At 42.7% G+C, this 17984-nt stretch overlaps 1 protein-coding gene across 2 annotated transcripts in view; it reads left to right on the forward strand.

The window, feature by feature from the left end:
- LOC111243680 (uncharacterized) overlaps nt 1-17984 on the forward strand; it is a 128061-nt gene that overhangs the window by 60139 nt on the left and 49938 nt on the right. The gene's annotated exons all lie outside the window — the stretch shown is intronic.

The raw sequence follows: 17984 nt of genomic DNA on the forward strand, positions 1-17984 counted from the left end.
TACTCCGCGACTAAAAAAATCTCGTATCAACATTAATAGAGGTAATAAAATTAAGCAAATCTCACGAAGCTTTTTAACATAATAATAAAAGGCCCACATTGATTGGGTTATAAATTAATAAAAAAAATTATAGGTCGCCTCTTTGGGTGGTTCTTGAATGACATAGACATAATTGTTGTCGAATTAGATCCGCTAAAATACATTTTATCACATGGGACGCTGATGAGACCCATTTTACGGCTGGGGCTATCATGACGTGTTTTTAAAGAGAGTTATATTTAACGAATATCAACGTTAGATAACAGGCGAACAGGTGATACGAGCTCGTCTGGAATGAAAGTTCAAACCTGTGCAGGGCCGAATAGAATAGAGTGAAGCGATAGGTTCTTCCCAACCCATTGTCTCACTGCTCTACCACGACAAACAGGTCGGAGCAACACGATCGTTGAGGTTTCTTATTTTCGATATATGACTTCTATCAAATTCAAATGTCAACTGAATTTTAACGGTGCTTTTGTTAAGTTGGCTTTGTTCAAGTATTTACGGTTAGCATTATATGGAAAACTGGATACGGATGATTCGTTACTAAGCCGGTAAAATTGTTTGGTTTTAGAAAATCTTTCCGTAGTACGGCTGGTATTGACGCAAATCGATTCTAAAGACGTCACTATGGGCGAATCAGTATGATTGCGTAATCGTTACATGGCAAGATCAGATCCATCTGGCACAAGATTACATGGTATTATTCTCTTCGAAGTACTGCCATCACTGATCAGCCACTTTCAATTCACGCATTTAGTGCGATGGCTGGGGACCTGATCAAATCCCAGACCGGGACTCATCGCACAAGCTTAGGCACTGTTTACTAGATTCGACTAAATCTAGCGGAATCGAATCACATCGCAGTGTGCTGCCTAGGAAGCCATTCAGCCAGTCGCGACAGGATAAGAAAGAACCAAGCTGGCTTTACTGACTGCCTGGTTCGCTGTCTTTCTTCAGCAGTAATGCTTGATGTCCCCGCTTGTTTCATGCATACCTAACCAGCAGGCCCTAAACTTCCCGGGCCTTGGATATCAAAGGGGGATAGAGTAGGGAGGAAGGACATACAATAGTCGGTATTGCTGCGTTCGTGGAGTCGAGGTGGAGCGACGGTACGAGGTTACCTATGAGCCGTACGCAATCGATGTTGTCCCACAATGGCGGGCGCGTTGAAGAATTCTCCTGCCGCAGAAGATGTCCAAGGAACCCCCCAAAAACAACACTGCTAAGCCGAACCCGCCATCTTATTGGGGGGTCATGGCAGCTCGGGAGGCAATGCCCGTTGATCTATGGTAAACGCTATGAACAGTGACCTCCTTTACTACAGCACACATATAGCGCTTCCAGTCCATAAAGCACCGGCACAGCGCCATACCTATGTAAACCGCCCCACCTGCTATCATGGCACAGTATTTTAAAATAGGCTTGGAAACAGTGAAAAAAGACCCTTGTTATAGACAGCAGCGGCAAGCAGCGAGGCAGGAATGAACGGAGCAAAATTACAAATACTATTAGAGTTCGCCTGCCGGCGATTAGACAATACCGGGTCAATCTCAGCAGGAAAGAACAGAGAGAGGTGAGCCTGTTGCACGGGAGCGCCTTCACATACGCACTGGGCTCAACCGGCATAGAGTAGCTGTCTAAATTCCTATGATCATGAGGCAGGGAGTCTTTCCTGGTAGAGTTTTGTTCGGCAAGCCAATTGCATGTCCGAAAATACCCCTTGTCAGGATATCCTCTCCCGGGGAGGATGTAGAGCACGCCGTTTTCATAGTTTTTGGGATATCTTTCAATCTACCTTAGGAGGGAATGTGTGCACGAACCATTGTACTGACTGCGTACCGTACCACGGCCAACTTCTAAACTATACGTGTTCCTGAGAAAATCCATTTCGGGCAGTACACTAAGTAGAATTTACACTTCCAAAGCTATCCACTATAGGCTGGCACAGAGCGTCGTCAGACTCGCATGGCCATGTTAAATTGTGAAAACAATTTAGCAGGAGTCTTGGCTATATGCAGTATTACGTTAACTAAAAGATGAGATTCGTCATAAGGCCAAATGCCAGAATTTCTAGGTAGGCTCAGGTTTTCTTTGAGGAGGGCATGCGCTTGTCGACTCGCTTTGTGTTAAATTTGTACAATTGACTTGATTCTGTAGTGACGACCCCATTCGTCTACTAGAGTCTTCGATGACGTTTTTATGAATGAAGAAGTTCCTTAATTTGATAAAGTTTAGCATCAAACATCTTCATACGTCGTAGGGTTGATAGGTGCTGTCAGGCGCATACAACAGACTCAAAGGACAAAAATAATTAGTCCGCTGATCGAATTTGCAAGTGTCCGTAAAGGGGTACCTCTTAGCTAAATGTAATTAGTCAGCAGGACGAAACGCGATCCAGTCAGGAGAAGGAACAGAAAGGTGAGCATATTCCATTGACTGAACGAGATCAGGTATGTGCTTCAGAGATAAAATTAATACAGAAGATATCGATCGTATTAGACAGCAGCAAAAAAGCCTCTTTACCGAAGTTGAACGCTCTGTGACTAGCAGTTTACGTTGTATGTGACCGCATTGTATATTATTATTTTGTTCGATGGTGCACGGGCTACTTAAAAAGCGTGTTAAAAACCTCCACTAACCTATGCTTCGTGCGATATTACTCGGCGATTCAATATCGGTCAAAACAAATCTCGATTTTTTCCTAATATATATCTACATGCTTGAACAGATAGGATAATGATGCTGATCTTCGGACTATACTTAAGTGTTTTTAGACGCTCGAATTAGATCGTTCATGTCTAGGTAATCATCAGACCCGCGCGTAGATTAACTGAATGGAATGAATTAAGTACACGACAAGCTCATTTGTTGTTTGCGGTCGTTTAATTACCGTTAATTTCCATAGGGTGGTACGTCGCCGAGTGGCTTACAGTTCAATTTTTTCTGGGCTAATGGGTGATACCCTTTTCCACAGCGACGTAGATGTCGTTAAGCGAACGACGCATCGATGACGGTACTGGACCGGGCGATAATGCGAAGTACTTGGGGAGCATCAGAAAAGCTTCAAAACGGAGTTCGGGGGTGACAGTCGGTAGGGAATGGTATCTGGACGTGAGCCAGGTGCTACCCCTTTTGTTGTCGTTGATTAAGAACAATGCGTAGCTATGTTCTACTTGCATTTTGGTAGTAATTGCGAGGTTTGCAGTCTATTGCTATTGAATGAGTTCATCAGTGTCGTTTTCACTACCTGAACTTGTTTCGGTTGAATTATTCAGGCCATTTACAGCATTTCGGGTTACATTTATGCCGTCCCATAAGGAACACCTCAAAGATCTTCTCCGGTGACATAGTGCGTGTTCGAAGGTCGCTTCCGTATATCAAATACATGTATCCGACTGAAACCAATCTACGAGTCCACGTCGAATCAAATGAGCAAACTTATACGAGCTGTTTTTTAACGAGCGTGGTAATCGCGTTCGGACGCTGCTGCCCAACCCGAATTCGGTTTGGATCCGGATGTCGGCGGCCGCATATACCACGTATTCTAGGCACGCTGATCGCTGCCGTGCGTTCGGGTCCCGTAAATACGTAACTACACAGCGGTGTCTATTAATGGATGAATAGGGACTTCAAAGGCTTTCAAAGTCTACCTGTCGACGTTAGCGCTATGACTCCACCCCCGCTGCCGGTCGGTTTGTCACTGTCGTCTTGACAGGGCATCCATTTCGCCCGTATAATATACGGCATAAAGCTTCCCCGTGGAACAAAAACCAGCTCGTTTCTGCCGCATCCTTGTGATACCATTAAAACTAGCAATGAACAAAGCGTAATAGCCTGAAGGAATACACAGCGAACATTTCCGCACACGTGAATCAAACGCGCACGTTCTTCTCTTTGTTTAGGTTATTCGATATTGTTTTCTATTATTATCTAAAAGACAATATCTGTGTTTATAATATAACGTACTTGGAACTTGGTGTAGCGGCCGAAGATGTTATTTCAAAAAAAAAAGAGCTGCGTGCTTAAAGGAAAGGCGGAATTTTATTACGATTAAGCTATGTCACATTGTCCTAAACTCAGAAACTAAGGTGACTCGAATATCTGTCAAATTTACGGATATTCTAGTCACAGCAAAATGGGAATATTTGTTATATTTAAATACAGTTTCACTGTCGTTAACGGCTTGATCGTTCTTGACTCTGAATACCTGTAGAGCGAATTGAAGTCTTAAATTTGACTCTTGGTCATGCTATTATTAAATGTAACAACCATCTGCAATAGTGTACGTTATGCAAACAAGGCACAAGGCAGTCCTTCGTCAGACTTCGAACAGGGTTTACTTGAGTGGAAGTACCGACACCGAGATACGTTAGGCCTTTCGTCCCGACCGATTCGTTCGTCGACCTGTTGCCTTTTCTATGATAAAACACTGTTGTAATTATCCACAACTCGTAGTAACAAGAACATTGCTATCACTTCAGTGCTGCGGCATCCGTGTCCTGAACTGTAACAAGAATTACCTTCACGTCTTTCCTGGGTTACCGTCGTAGTCACGCCGTTGGTCCAAGAGTGTTACCATAACTTGTTTATACGTAACGATGGCTATTATAACAGACTGACGGTTCCAGCGGGATAAGCGCTCAAAGTTACGGTGGTTTTAGGGCCTTGTGCGACTTCAGCCGTACGGCCTCACGCTCTGTAGCTAGAGTTCACATTCTTTACTGCGAAGGCTGACATGCGAGTCACAGACACCGAACGCGTTCTGAATGTTAAAGACTTTTATGGCCCATGTGGCCCTTATCTCATACATGTACGCAGACAATGGCCGTGCTGCGGTGAAGGTGGCAATCTAGGCCGGAAAGTTTTCCAGCGGAAAGTTTTGTAAAATTTTCCGCACAGAAACAACAGCACTAATGACAACAACAATAACAATATCAACAATCGCGTCTACAAGGTAAGGGCGCAGATTACATGCGTACTCTATACGAAAATCGGAGATCAGGTGCCGTCCCGGCGTAACGATAACGCTAGCAGTAGGGCCAGGCTGAGCTCGAATAGTTTATCCAGCATAAAGTACATAACGGTAATTTACCTGACGGACAATGGGATGGCTTCATTAAATTAAAACATGTCGAACTTTATTGTTCAAGCGTTTTAGCCCAAAGTTCAGTTCTAGTTGCCATAAACATAAGAATCGGGACTCAGACTGACCAGGGCTGAACGCGCTACGTAGTCGAATATGCAACCCAGCGCCACTTGGGTTGCTGAAACGACGCCATATGTTGGCAAAAGGTCGTTGTTGATGACTTCGACTGTTGGCTATTTGTTACTTTCATGATTAGAGCTAATGTGTGGAACGCTGCTATATAAAAGAGCCGTAACTGACGGCGATCCCGACAGCGTTGTAGCTCTTGTTATAGATGAATCGTCGTTTTGAGTCGTTAGTACGTACAGGCGTTCCATATAATAAGCCGGTCTTTCAGGTACTATGATGCACACTGCCGAAGTACTCTAACGAGTCGCCGTTTGTGTCTTCTATATTTGCTAAACTCTAGTTCAATCGAGCTTGTAAAGCATATATATAAGCGAGAAAAAACGCGATAAATAAGAAACTGCCACAATTAGAGAATAGGTGCAGTATGAAAGATCGCTATTTCCGTGTCGTTTATGAGGCGTTGCTGCTGAATTTGGTAGGAAATATGTTATTCTGACTGACGTAACACTTCTCGATATATCGATTTATGGACACTGAACTACAACGACGCCTCTTCAGTGGTCGTAGTGATAGTGTCGACGGTGGAGTACGGGGTCCGGGTTGAGCTGGGGAAAGCTGAGAGCAGGGGAAAGGAGTGTTTATGCGATCGACCCTATTTAGGTGAAAAAATCCCGGCAGAGAGAGTTAAACATAGATGCGTCGCTTCGATCGGGCAGAGCGGTTGTGCTTAGGTATTGGTCTGTGTATGTGTATTTGTTTGCGAGGCGGAGAATAAGATTAGGTTCAGGTTGTATCTCTGAGCTGAGCCAGTCTGCACAGGAAGCACGAGTTAATTCACTGGGTCGTCGATAGTTGCTTCGTTTTTTTATAGAATAGCAGAGGCATTTATGGGAATGGCCATCTTGGCCAGCGTGAGCATAACCTTGTTGCTGGGCGCCGAATCGAAAGTTGCTTTCTTTCAATTATCGATGAACACCGCCTCTTGCCTATGCATAGCAGTTTCTCTATTTGGGATTGTTCTATTCCAGTACGCAGTTGGACTGCGTACATCGCCGGAATGTGCGCGGAAATAGTATTAGCCGAATGGGCAACCAAATCGCTTTCAACTTGTTTGATCTCAGAGCAACTCTGCTCGCAATGTATGGGCTACGCACCATTTAGACAGACCCGACAGTGCACAACATCGGACATCTGAATCGCCTCAAAACATCCCTCCTAAAAAGGACTGAAACTACACATGGTGACCTCCTAGACAACTCACCGTTGCTATCCGAAGACCTACGTGGTCCTCTTGAACTCCCAGTAACGGAACGACAAACTTTAAGAACTAGAGCAAAAATTTGCGGAGACTGATAGGGATTATTTTGCTTCGAGTGCAATTGAGAACAACAAATAGAAAGTGGCGGAAAGTGGCCTAGACAAACGTGGACACTTGTTTTGCTTTACATGGGCTACATTGGACTCTGTAGGCAACCCACTTTCCACAAGCCGTTAGGCTTATGTGGGTGCTTCAGATACGAGAGAATGAATATGATGCCTCTGTCTGGGTTTGATCTCATATTTAGGACATCTAGAAAATCTCTCAAAATCGTTGGTATGACCTGTATAAGGCAAAAGTGATTTTATTATACTCTTTCTGACTTGGGGGTGTTGTGTTGTTAACTTGTAATATATAAAACTATTATAAGCCAGTGTGATTACATAGAATTAAATAAAGGGGCAAACCTTCAGTATACCGTGTCAAACTCCAATTGTCACCAATGGGTAGAAGATATAAGACGCTACGATAACATCTAAACATACCATCAGCTCATCTATTCGATAGCACTATGTGGATGTTCTCGTTTATTGGAGTTCTCCGAAGTGTTTTACGGCAGCCATCCTTCGTCTACTACAAGTTAGCATATCCTGTTTTGCGTTGTTCTATAGTAAACGTTTAAGGCAAATGTTTTCCATACGGTGAAGTTTGAATAGCTTCATTGTGTGTGGACACCTGGTAGGATTTCATTTTATACAGAGCACAATTTCCTAGAAGAGTATGTACAGACGTAGTATATTTGGAAGAATATCACAAATTCCATATAGTTCGTCTAGAAAAAATTGCCATTCTCGTCGCCATCAGCGTACACGAGAAAGAGCTGCTTGCCTAAGACCTATTTGCACCGCGGCGACAGACTGGGAGAAATAGATCCTATTATTATGGTTCTTATTGTACTTTGTTGGCCTCTTTGTTCGTGAAATTAGTTAGACCAGTCGCGCTTGGTGCATCTTGACGTAGCTAACGCAAGTCCTACACTGAAAAGGACCTAGCCAGCAAATTATCCCCGTAGACCGAAAGCATTTGGCATCCGCACGCACTATATAATCAACATGGCTACACACAATAATGTCGACTTGATTTTTGTCTCCGGGCAACAGAACTTACACACATACAAACGGTCAACAGCAATCGGCCCCAAGTAAAACTCTTACAAGTCGTCTGATTCCCGGGTAACCAGTATAATTCTGTCGCTTCGGCAACCAACGAAGGAGTGGCGTGCAATTGACCTTCGAAGGAACTTCGTCTATTTTTGCTCCCATCTCCACATAGTTTTTTCCTTTCTGGCAGAAAAGAAGATTGTGCCCTTTCTTGTGGACTAATAATCCCCCCTTGTGATGGTGACCTTATGGTGGACGCGGCCAAGAGTATTTGCTCACTCGACACTGTCATTTCTGTAGTCGCTATTATCAGATAACAGTTTAATTTTATAGCGAACATCCTTTTAGTCAAAAGGCACAACCAAGTCCAGGACGAAAGGTTGCTATAATAGGCGCCGTCCTTGGCCAAATTAAAAGTGATCATAATTATTTACTGTGGTGGTGGTAATGAGCGTATTGTGCGAGATATCGACCTTGGAAGTGGTTTTAGGCTTAAACATTAACCCTCTTTTGTCAAAATGCTTATCGCAACGATGTAGGTATATGAATTACCGCAGTAAACCACCTAGTCGCCGTTGTAATGTCCTCCAATTGATAAACGAGATCAACATTTTCTGTTCCTTCTTGCCAGCGCTCAATGCTTCGAGAGCTAGCCCCCTCTAGTGTTTTTATCAGCGTTCACGAAAGCTTGCAATTAAAGGAGATAGTACTGGAGATCTTCCGATGTCACAAAAACATAACAGAAAAACAAATACTGCCCACATACGATATAATATGTTGTTTGAACTGTACTAAGAATCTGCTACAAAAGCACTGCTCCACATTGGCAGTTAAGTCCTTACCTGCTTCTTATATTCCGGTTTCTGACTTTCTGCGTTGGACCCGGAAGATGCACTGTATACCAATATCAGTAGAAAGATATATACAAATCTAAGTATATCGAATCTAGCCTGTAAACTGAAATACAGATTATTTATTTTTGTGTTATGAAGGAGGATTCACTTTCGGCCAGTCTGAAACTTTTTCCATTTTACAGTCGTACGGACTGGCAGGAAAAGCGTAGCTTTAGCCGAAAGAGTAAAGCTGCCTGCATCTAGCTTTCCGTGGGTCTACAATCGACGCTGCTGAGAGCCCGTCACGCAGATCTATACCATGTCGACTGGTCAACATATTTTCTGACCGATCTGGGTTTCAGCTGCGGCAGAAAGAACACATCAAAATCTTTCAGTATTTTGAGACTCCAAACCCAAATGAATCTCAAGCGAGAGACCTAGGATATTCGATTTAAAGCTGTTTGTTCCGGTTCCGTCCGATCTCAATTAACCGTAACCTCGCGACTGGTCCTCTGCAGTTCTGCCCTATGTGAAGTAAAGTGATGGGCTTGAAGAGTCAGCGCTTTAGGGACTGGTCGTCCGTTTATTTGAAGCATTAACTATATGGGCAGACTTTATAGCAGATACAGATAAAGGACAAGTAAATAGAGCGACAAACACGGGTGTTTTTTTCGTGTCAATTCTATTTCTGGAAGCCGTTTCGCGTACTGACGTTGCATTTTTTTCTTTTTCGTATCTAGACCAGTCTATAACAAGCAAAATTCGACGGGGTACGTTCGAAGGATGTTCAGATAGGGTCGGCGTTAGTGAAAAAAGGTTAACTTTGATTGTCCTTCTGTGTGAAGTACAGCTAGGTTTGACATTCGAGTGGCATCTGGCTGATACGATAGTTTCAATGTACAGGAACACGGCCGTCAGGGGACCGAGGGACACTAATTGCGTATATGAGACGCCCCTGAAACAGGAATCACTTTGGTATATTGGACTTTATTGCAAAACAAAGGGACAGTTTTTCTAGCTAAATACTTGATTAAATCAGAATGTAAGAAATTACACTGGCAGAGTAGTTCTTTAGGGTTATTCGCCTGATGGAGGGCAAAGTCGACTGCAGTGAGAACGCAATTTAGTTGTTGTCGTTATTAGTTTCAGTAAAGTACAGCAGTTCCGTTGTCACGTATTAACAAAATGCTTACCTCACATCCTTCAATAGGAAGTAGGCTGTATAGATATACACCATTTCCGCGCACAAATATATGCACTGTTTCAAAGATAATAGCACAACCATCTTAAGCATAAGCCAGCCTATGACTTTATAAAATCTTAAACATGTTATTACCTAGTAAAAGGGTATAGACAATTGGTCCTGGCTGAGTGAATACGGGTTCCGAGTTATCCTGGCGTCACATCCGAATGATAGTTCATTCCTATACGTATATACATTTTAGCTATCGTTTTTTATTTACACGTTCGTATCCGCCAGTAGTGGGGTAGCATTAACCGAGTTCTGTATATTTTTCAGGCCTTTGTTGAACTAGAGCGATACAATAGAGGAAAGTTCAGTAATTACATCAGTAGCAATAGTACAAATGGCTCTCCACACCGGATCGGCACACGCCATCAACAAAGGGTCGATAAGTGCATTGAAAAAATCTGCCGCTGGACGTGACAGCAGCCGCGTTCGGACTTGTTAGCGGATGCTTATGTTAAAAGAGCGCTTCCTTAGCGTGCTCTTTTTCATTGCCCATCTCGGACCTGCCTAAGGTCCAGTGTTCAGCGACAAGAACGAACAGGCTTATCAATAATAAATGGTTGGCGAGTAGTATTTCTGCCGCCCATTGCTGTCTTAGAACAGGCATAAACGCAAGTGTCTGGGTAGATTTTACTCGTAAGGGGCAGCTAGTACCTCCAGGGGAAGATATGGCCACATACTGGGCGTCTGCGCTTTCCCACCAGCTTACACAAGGAAGAACAAACTTATTCGATTCCATCGCTCTTTTTTGTCTATGTTGCCGAAAGTCTATGGGACAAACCTTGTCGCTTTTTTTACAATTGCTTTAAATTGTGGGACTATCTAAGAACCGCAAGACCAAAGCTGTAACGCAACGTTCTGCAGCTAGGTTCAAGCTAGAAACTCAGCATCGAACTATTTAAATATATTTATATTTATCATGTATGTAAATTTCAGGTATTTCGAACTGTGTGATCCTTAGTCTTGCAGTTGAGTAACTTCCTTCTATATGAGCATATTTCTTGCAGCGATACCTAATCCTAGAACGCAGGTCTGTAATATCAACGTATCCAGATCCATGCAAACGTTGCAGTATTTTATTTGTGTACTCGTAGACAGGAAAAATTATGTGCTTTGCTCATGCTTCACCTAGCAGAAAATTTTCCATCGCTGACTACATTAATATCCCCGTAAGCTCGCTATCTTTCAACATGCTTTCTATGTACGTAATCTACTGGACAATAAATTCGAAGCGTATACAGTTTTGTTTATTAGTAGTGGCAAAGGTTAGACAAGCGCGTGAAGTCGATCGGCGCGCGACTTCCTGAGTCTAACTAATGCACTACAACCACAATAACAGCTGTTACAAAGATAGGATTGTCCTGGGCCAGTCAAGCGATATATACTCCGAACACCGAATGTGCCGAATTGTTACGTGCACTAGACTATACCCATACAGACGCAAGAGGCTTCTGGTCTCTAGTCATTAAATAGCCGGCTATTTTGGAGTATGCAAATGTCGACACTGACCCCTTCCCCAAGCCACTTAGCCCAACTTCGAAGTGGGTCTATCCAATAAGGCGAAACCTACGAGCTACCTACGAGCCTCTATATAGGTGATATGAACAGGAAACGTCTCGCTCTTCTACAACTGCCTCAGATCATATTTACAGACCGTGTTGCGGCACTTCCGTGAGCATTTGGATGCTCTCATTTCTGCATCATGCAGGATGTTCCATAATGGCCAGTTCTAGGAACATGACGGCCTAAAAACTGCCTGACTGTTTTCAGCGTAATGTCGAGACGAAGGCCTGTACTTACTGTAGTATATACGTAGTGTGCTCTATACATAAGTAACTAGTATGAGTTATATTAACGTTTTTTTTTTAATCATGTTGTACAAATTGTATAAAATTCGTATCGATTTGTAATTGTATGCATCATACAGGCACCATTAACCCATAATATTCGATCTATCTCTATTAGGTGATAAAGAGAGAAAAAAGTTTACCGACAAAAAAACCAAATCTATTGAACTGAAAGGATCAGAGTGGAGTTTCCTAACGTTCATACACTGGCATAGTGGCACAAGGGAATCTTCTCTGGGAATTTGCCTCAACTTTCACCGGTTATGAATGGTCCTTAAAAAGGTTGTCGGCCTACCCGCAGATTCAATTCGATTCGCCGAACGGGCAGGCAACGATGTTGCCGGTTCAGCGTCTCAACGGCAGTAGTTCGTCCTTCGGTTAGTTCTGGCCGCAGTGTTACCATAATTATGTAATGTTATATGTATTGATGTAGAGGGACTCGGAAAAATCGGCAGTGGGCGAGCATCACTCTTGAAACGAGAGGGCTGAACGTGTGGCCATGATCAAAGGAAATTAGTGTTGAATGCGAACAGCTTGTTTCAGTAGGCAGAAGTTTCCTAATCCGGGTCGTAAGATGCACCAGCAGTATAATGAAAGCGGAAAAGAGGTTTCCAATGCCTATACAGGGGTTCGATTTTGCTAGTAGTGTATGATTAAATTTCGGGCCATTCTTGGTTCTGGGTTGACGGCTAACGAAACACACAGTTCGCGTAGTAAGTGCAGCGTTTGACTTGTTATAAACAAGCTGCTGCCGTATACTAAGATGTGTGTGAGAAGCCGATTTCCTGCAAAGCTGGCGGAAGTAGAGGTTAGCAAACGTAAATGCGTAGCCAACATTAGAGATCTGCTTTAGGCGATCCAAAGTTGAAATAGCTTTGTGTATTGTTATCGGTTAAATTTCGTTAGTATACATCTTATTGGTTTTATATAACTAGAGATGATTTACGAGACTGAATAAACAAACGGAGCTTTATTGATGTTGATTTCTAGTTGTGTTTTCTTTAGCTTTATTGTCACGTCAAACATTTACCTTCAGACAGGAAAGCTAGGATTTAGGCTCTTGTGCACCCTACTTATCGATCCTAGGCTGTGCCTCAGTCTTAATGAATTAACCATTCCTTCTTAGGAGCTGATTTCTAACTAACAGGTTAGAATTAGATCTCAGGGCGGAGCTACGGGTGTGTCCAGATTTAAAGGTCATTGTCGTTTGTGGTTAACCTTAGGTACAGTGGTTGTTCTATGGGCTGACAGAGCCCCACTTTAAAATTTAACAGTAATCGAAGCGATTATTTTAAGAACATAGAGCGAATGGGGAATTTTGCAGGGTATAGGCTTCGTTCGTTTCGGAGTTCTCATCAAAGAGATATGTGTATTTTCTCTTTTGAGGAAGCCACTGGCATTGTTAGAACGCAGTAACCAGGCCCAACTCACAACAAGGCCAAACAACAAAGATTTAACGAACAGATGTTTCTATTGATCAAATCTCGATGCTGAGAGAAAAATAAATGGTCGGTATATTTACTTTGAAATTTAAGCGAATGTTAAAAGGTCATACGTTATATTCCCTTATTATAATTAATGCAACTGGTTCAGCGATCTCGCTATTTTTGGACATACAATGTATTTTGCAGTCTCGTGAAAACCGTCTAAGTAGCTGTGTTGTCCACAATGGCTTGCGTAGGGGCGAAATAGGATGCCTAGTCAATCAGTGAAGCATTGGTACGCTTCTGCGTGTAGCTTGTTTGGCACGTTTAGTTGAAATTTTACAGAACTTTTTTATTATTTTTTAGACAGTAGGCCATGCTTTTGGTTGCGGGGCGACCAATCCTCTTTCTCTAAACGCCTTTGCCGAACGTAACAAAGGAAATATATCTCCAATCAGCATTGAAATCATACGGCATTAGAACAATGTGCAAAGGCGATGACTCCCTGGTTAAGACCCACCAAGCTTTTATATATATATTTGCGAAGCAGAGCCATCAGCCGTATTATTCATCGAGGTAAGCCGTCTTTTATTGCTTGCAACGAACAGTAACGTAATGGGGATGAAATTTTGTGCTGGCTGTTTTACGTGTGGCTCGTATATGTGTCGTCGCTTTAGATCTGTCGTGCGAGACAAAGATTAGGGCCCCTAACCGAGCCAGAAAGCTATTTGTTTAGTCTCAGGATACCTTGAGGTTTATATAGCGTCGTAATGACGTACACAAAAACGAAAGCCAAGCGGATGTGACAACATAGCGATACACAGGTGCCCACAACGAAAAAAATCTGCGGTTGACATATTTGATTTAGCCGTCATTCAGGGCGCTGGAACCAGCTTTAGTAAAAAATCGAGAAAACCGTCCAAGATCCATTTGTGATTTTTAGTAGAAGAAGTAGATTACTTTTTGGGAGTAAAATTAACACCACACATAGATAAATAATGCTTCGCAAACAAAGCACGCAACCTAGAAGATCTGTTCATTGTAGATTTGAGGGCACCTCTAATGCTACATGTAGTTCAACACATACCATGTTCTCGTAGTTCATTAAAAATAAAACAAGCACTTACAGTGCTCTTATGACAATGTAAAAGAGGTAGAGGACCAATTTGCGTCCTTCACATTGCCACGCCTTTATAATCTAGGGTCGAACCCGAGCGTAGACAGACTTCGTTCTGTGATGGCTGGGAGCCAGACGTCTGCCTGATAGAACACTTAACGGCGACATCCGACATAGAACTGGAAACATGGAAGCTGCCATGTCTATGAGTGTTTTTACTGTTAGTGTCGTTTTATCGGGACTTCCCGTTCCTGTGTTAGAAGCCATGTCGGTGTTTTCCGAAGCAAGGCCAATTCATACCTTCGCAAAAAACGTTAAGTTTTTTTTCGTATAATGGTGGTCATGCAATTTTTGCCACATAATAATTTTTGAACATTTTATCGATATTTGTTAGTGTTTACACTAGAATTGATTTCATAAAGCAAAATTAAATCATAGAAATTAATTTTTGGTATCTTTTGAACGCACCTAACATAGCGTGATGGAAGTAGCGTTCGCACTCTCTGGAATGGACCCGCTTAAACTGCTTTTCAAGTAGGTAGAAAATAAACTTCCTCTCTGCTAAAGGCGGGTCGTCGGGAAAGAAATGTCTGAGTCGAGAGCTCTCAAGTCTAAACAAGGGAAATACGCCTAAGGCCGCCGTTAATTCAGATTGGACTCTCTCAAAAGGAGATTAGTTCTAGTTTCATGGTTGTTTGCTCCGAAAGTATCTCTTCGTATAAACTGATAATCCCTGTTAATCAGGCATATTACATGAGTAGTGTAGCTTCGTAGAGGTCCCTACCTTTAAGAGGTTAATGTATAAATCCCGTCTGTGGTCACCGAGAGTTACATCGAGGTATTTGTTTCGTAGGTATGAAATTTTAGCGAGCATTTTCTAATTGCAGTAAAATCCATTTAATTCAGACATTGCTCAGACGCTGGTCCTGGGTCGGGACTTATTTTAATAAGTAAGTAAGTTTCCTTTAATTAGAAATCAAACCTGAAAGCGATACGGTAATACAAACTGTTTCACTTCTTCAAGTTTGTAATACATTTGTGTGCTTCGCATGCAGTAAAAATACTCAAGTAAACCAAATGAAGCTGAATAGCAGATGAAATAATGTTGGAATTTATGAATAGGCAACTTACCACTATAAAAACTGGTTTCCCGTAAAAGACTCTACACGTTATAGTCACATGTAAATATTACATACGTATGTAAGTCATGTAATGAGTACTGAGAACGGCACTTGGCTCAAGTCTAGGCCCATAAAAAGTTTGCTCGCTGCGTCTTTGTCATTTATAAGGCGCTCTTTTCTTTTTTTTTTTTTTATTTATAAGGCTAACTTCTATAAAGGTGTCTTTACATTGCATTTACTGCAGTTAATTATCCTTATTATAGCTAATGTCCGCCCCTACGCTGAATGCTCACAAGCTACATGGAATATTCCTTTCAACAAGCTGTATCGTACCCAGCCGCAGTCGAACTCGTCCTGAACTTTTTTTTTTGGTGCTGCCATTACTTGTGCCTCTACATCTGCGCAGTATTCGCCTTCACCCCAGAATACTGCTATCCGGTATTGCCCTGTTACAACCGTCACCCTAGATTAACCCGAATCTCATGAGCTCGCGGACTGCATTTGAAGGAGAGCTGGAGGACAACGCAGATGTATATTTGACACACGAAGGTGAAGATACGTGCTATTCCGAAAGAACTAGTATTGAGCAGAGGCAGATAAATACTTTTATTTATGAAATACATAAATTAGCTACAATAAAATAGGTTTATTTCAGTCTAATATGAAATCTTTATAAAATAGCATCAGTTGTCCTATCTAGAGTAGTTTGCTCTGCTAAGCCGGTGCTTCGCAGTAAGACCCTGTGCGCAGATTGTCAGGGCATTTATGAGGCGATGAGCTGTCCAGCCGTATCGGGTCGTTCTGATCTGTTGAATTTGCTAGTATTATGTATCGACATTTTTGAGAAAACGTTGAGTAGGACGGCCCGTTATTTGGGTTTTTGCGACGTTTTTAAATCGTCAAGCAGTTTCACGATAGGACGAAAGCCAGCGGCGAGCGAATTGTGAATAGGTCGTCACGACTGAGAAGGTGGGAGCTGTTAATTAAAACGCGTTATTATTCTACCAATAAAAGTCTATATGTGCTTCTCCTCTGTATCGCCCAAGTCATCGTTGTTTCCTTTTTGTCGCTGGGGCTTTGTTAGGATACTTACAACAACTTCATGGACGAGCGGTTTCGCTGTTGCTGTTGCCGTCAGGTCATCTCAAGATGTTTCTGACATGTATTCACGTCGATCGTGCATAACTAATCACTACAGAACACCGTTTCAGCGTGCATATAGGAATGCACATGCACATATACATATCAGTTTGGGAAAATCTACTATTTAAGTCCGTTGCTGCTTTCGTGGTGAAGGTCGCAACGGTGCTGTCTGTGACGCTAATAATAATGTTACTGCCGAAAGAGGTAGTCTTATATTATCTCCACTCGAAACTGCCGTTGACAAGATGGTTTGGCAATAAACCGGAGATAAAACGCATCTGGAAGCCTGATTTCGTTTAAACAGGTAAGCTTTTGTAGAGTTTGTTTAGAAATAAAAGTAGAGCTAGCGACAGATATCGCGGTCCGCGTTGCTTGATCGTAGAGCGATCGGAAAACCAAATATATTAGAAAAGCTAAAAATGGCCTGGAATATTAGGCCGCAACACTTAGGTAGACTCTAGCACCGTACGTGGATGGAAAGGGAGTCTAATCGACTCTCAATCTAAACGTCAATCCAAGCAATAAATGAAGTATGGATGACGAACACATGCTATTGAAATATATAAAATTTCTCAATGCGTGTATGTTCTGCACGAGCGTGTGGCCGAGGCCCTTAGCTACGGCTACAGCTGCCGTTACTAGAAACTGTTAATTGTTTCGCGTATTATTAGACGCCGCATCGTATCTATAACGTAGCAACGTTTGCCTTGTGGACAGAGCACTTATAGTGATATTGTTTCTACTGTGATAAGATTATCTCGTTGTTGGTAATTATTACAAGGTCATTTATCACGTTATATACCAAAGAGCCTTACCAATAGTCTTTGTACTATCCGATAAAATAGATTCGCGCCTGGCGCAGGTGGTAATCAACGGACTCCCGTCGTCCCGTGTTGCTCCAGCAGACGACCCGTTGTTGAAAGGACCTGTTCTTAGAGAGTATTTTCCTTTCCTCAGCTTGGTTACAGCTATATGACATTAGTCGACCAGCAGGCCATCCATAGACTGCCACAGGCTCCTGACTTCCGTCATTTTATGCGGCGCTGCGTGTAATATAGGCACATCAGTTTAAGACGTGAGCAGTAAGTATGTAGTTCATACCAACAATCATATGCTGCATTTTCATGTACGATCAAGGAGGAAATGAGCCCTGGGGGATAGCGGTGTACAAAAGCAGGCTGTGTCGCTCACTCGCGAGCGACCGATCGCGATGATAAATGCACCGGCCTCAGGTAATTAGCCATGATCGTGGCAGGTTGTTTCCCAATGCGCCCCGGCGCCGCTTAACCACGTTACCTCAAAACCCAGTAATGGCTTGGTGGGTTACAGGGCGTAGTCACATGGGACGCAAGCTGGGTAAGTTTTTGTCGACTGGACTGCAAGCGGGTTGGTGGAGGGAGGTCGTGACCGCATATTTACATGCTCCGCTACTGGCGTACTATTGCGAAGGTTGAGGTTATTGCACATGTCGCGGATAAATACAACTACCGCACGACACGGCAGGAGGAGTCACAGCTAGAATGGAATGGCAGTTTAGTAAGTTTCTTCAGAAAAACTACTCCTTACTTAAGGCTG

The sequence above is a fragment of the Varroa destructor genome, unplaced genomic scaffold (genome assembly GCF_002443255.2).
Source record: "Varroa destructor unplaced genomic scaffold, Vdes_3.0 BEIS01000002.1, whole genome shotgun sequence".
In the NCBI taxonomy this organism is placed as follows: Eukaryota; Metazoa; Arthropoda; class Arachnida; order Mesostigmata; family Varroidae; genus Varroa; species Varroa destructor.